The sequence below is a fragment of the Ixodes scapularis genome, unplaced genomic scaffold, assembly GCF_016920785.2.
Source record: "Ixodes scapularis isolate PalLabHiFi unplaced genomic scaffold, ASM1692078v2 PGA_scaffold8__174_contigs__length_109621045, whole genome shotgun sequence".
Taxonomy (NCBI): Eukaryota; Metazoa; Arthropoda; class Arachnida; order Ixodida; family Ixodidae; genus Ixodes; species Ixodes scapularis.
Window position 1 is genome coordinate 96,980,736 of NW_024609883.1, and position 3,471 is coordinate 96,984,206.

Sequence of the window (3,471 nt, forward strand, 5' to 3'; positions counted from 1 at the left end):
AAGTACGTTGGAAGAAAAAACTGGAGTCAGCGTTGTGTTCGGCCGTCAGCCGCTGCCGCCAAAGTGTGAATGAACACGAAGCGCGCTGCTGGTTGCAGCCAGGGCGTTGTTGTAGATGCCGCTGTCGTCGTCCAATAGCGTCCGTGATAGCGGCACGAAACTCGGTCGCTGAAGATAGTACCGGCCCGAGCGCTCCCCAGATTATCTGTAGAAGTACGTTGGAAGAAAAAACTGGAGTCAGCGTTGTGTTCGGCCGTCAGCCGCTGCCGCCAAAGTGTGAATCAGCAGACAGAAGCGAGGATGCAGCACAAAGCATGCCAGGCCGCTTGTTGGCTGCAAATCAGAGGTCGTCTATGAAATCCCGCTCACGTGTGGGAAGACATACGTGGGGCAAACGGGAAGGTGTGCCAACGACCGTCTCAGCGAACATGCTCAAAATTTAGACTAATGACGGGGCACACTTGCCTGCACACTGCAGAAACTGTAAGAGTGGGCCACGTTTTTCTGACACTGTAATTTTGGGCGGAAGTAAGGGACAAGGAGCACGTGAGCTGTTGGAAGCCTTTATCAAAAAGAAAGGCGCCCTATGTGTGAGCGATACCTGGATAAGTCTGTATAATGCTGAGAAACGCTTCCTTGATAAGTTTCTGTGACGAGCGTGTGATAGTGACATGACGCATGCGTGGACGCATTGAAGTGGACGATATATCTGTATGTTTTCTAAAGGTTTCCTCAATACAGTTGTAAGTTGCACTCGTGTTTGTTTCTCTCTCTTGTGTCCGTCTTTTTTAGCGCAAAACCATGTATCCAAAGCAGTTTCATTCCTATGTTTCAGACCTGCGGCATAACTCGCGATGAGGACAACCTATCGCCTTTTGCCAGACTTTCCTGCGTCGTACTTCTTCCGTAAGTTATTCTGACCGTCTGTATAGTATTTCGTCACGCGAGAATTAGGCCGAAAACCTTCATTTTGTTAATATTTGGTCAACACTTTTGCGTGTGCTTAGTATTAAAAAAGGTGCGAATATGCAAGAAAAAAAGTGATATTTTGTTTTTAAAAGCATCCGACCGGCCACTATCCTTAGCCACTGTTACTGACTGCCTAAGAATCGCGGGGTAAGTCGCTTATTAGATTCATTCTTTTTTATTCGTGATTCGTTTTTGGCGTTCTTATCGGCAAATGCTGCAATCTCATCGCCTGAAGAGCGATAATCAGGTGTTCAGGACTCTGCGTTTCTTAAGCAGTCAGTGACAACAAAGTTTTCATCAAGTAAACAACAAATACCAAACAAAACTAAATTCTAAATGAACTGAATCGCTTCGTCCCAATAAGGCCGCAGAAGCGTTGAACGGGACGCTAGAAACTCCAAAACATCAGTCATACATCGATATATCGAACGGATGTCCGTATTTTCGGAAAAGAAGGGCGCGATCAAACGAGGTCTATGACGTCATTGTCCTCCTAAAGATTTTGAAAATGAGGGGAAGCGGCCTTGCTTCTCTCCTTCTCGCTGCGGTTCCCCTTTTGAGGGAATGAGAATCGCGACGTCAGATATGCCTCGTCGGCCTTGTTTAACCGCGCACTTCTTTTCCAAAAAATACGGCCATCTGTTAGAGATATTGCTGTATGAATAATGTTTTGGTGTTTTGCAAAGCTGGAGCCTTACACCTCCAGCTTTGTTTTGTCAGCTCCAGCTGCGTCTTTTCTTTTTTTCAGCATCATAGTATAGTTTGCTTCACGCAATTGTTTACTTCCACTGGGTTCCCGCCGGGGGGGGGGGGGGGGGGGGGGGGGGGGGGTGTAGATTGTAGTTTTCTAAATGTCACCAAAGTAGATAGGGAAGCCGCCTTATTATTTTTTGTTGTTGTGTGGAGCAGATATGCTGACATGACGAAAATCTAGATGCAACCAAACTTTGATCCGGAGGGATTCTCGATGATCTATCCAAGTGAACAAATAGTGCTTAGTCCCCACAAAGCCGCACTCGCATCGCTCGTACACCCGCCGGCACAATGAAGGTGAACACCTTACCTGGTTTCTTGCCTGTTTTACGGCTCCCTAAAGCTATATTAACTCTCAACGTCTCATATGGTACGTGGCTTGGGGGTCTATACTTTGCGTTCTAGCCCTCTTCTGGAACAGAGCTTGTTCCGAAACTTGCAGGAGCGTCAAAAACAAGAAGAGGGCTCTTCACCTTCATATTGCTCACGGCTGTACATCCCACAAGGAACACTCTGCAGATCCCGACTGAGTCGTGTTTCTTCCCTGTATACGGGTCCTTTCCCATTGGTTCCATAAGAACTGTCTGCAGACGTGTTGATAGCATACGCATGTTCTGAAGCAAATATGCTCCGTCATGCTTCGGTCGTGCCGCAGATGATTCTACCTTACATGTCTGCAGTGCACACCGTAACTTTGTTCTGTAGGACGTATTTCAATGGACACCATATTTGAGGGCGCTGTTTAATGCGCATGCTCGGAACAAGCTCACATTAGTAGGCTGCTATACTCTATTTCACCTTATGATGTACCGCAGGGAAGGCTACGAGCGCGAGCTCCTTGCTCTAGGGCGCATCTTGGCGGCACAAGCTCTCGTGCACCAAGGGCAGCTGCCAACGCTATGAGCTCGCGCTTCTAGCCTTCGCTGCGGTACAACATAAGGTGAAACGGAGTATAAGACCGGAAATCTTGAGTGTGCGGAAAGCACGTTGCAAAAGAACTGTGGAAGCTCGCTGTCATAACGCGCTCAACGGTCGCGCCCGAAGCTTTGACCGCCAGCGAATACTCCTTGTAGTCTGACTGCAACTTTACAAATAATGCTAAAAGAAAAAAAAATCGTTCAAATTTTTTGTACGGTTATCTCAATGGCCGAATGTACGCATCTTAACGCAGCCTTTTCAAGCTGACGATGAGTGGAGGGAAGCCCACGGATGAAGTCCTTCCTCGGCATCGTGGTATTTTAAGCTGCCGAGACATCGTCGACCGGCTTTACTCCATGTTGAGGTAAATGCACCAAGCTGCACTCTAAACGCGTGACATTAGTCAGATATAGCAAATTCACAAAGGCGACGAGCGACGTGACTATGCATTTTTTGTGCTGCTTGAATGGTTAACCATCCTAGCGTAGCGTCGGCTTCGACCGTACTTAAAGGCCGACGACCAGACTCGAGGTTCTGCAAGGCAGAATACCCTCCTCACGATGGGGGAGGAGAAAACCGGCAACGGTGGGCAGTGTAGAAGGGGGGAGAGGAGGAAGCGAGGGAAGAGTGGAACGCGCGAACTGATCGTCGGTCTTTAAAGTGAAACGTACTACATACATTTTTAGAGCTCTCACTCGCTGATGCTTTGTTTCTTTTCCCAATTAACAACTCGGGAAATTTACCAGCAAGAACGTCCGGCGGCGCCTCGATTTCTTGGCAGCGCTCCTTCGCGTCTTGTGGATGGACACCTTCCGAATGACCCTGTGCACC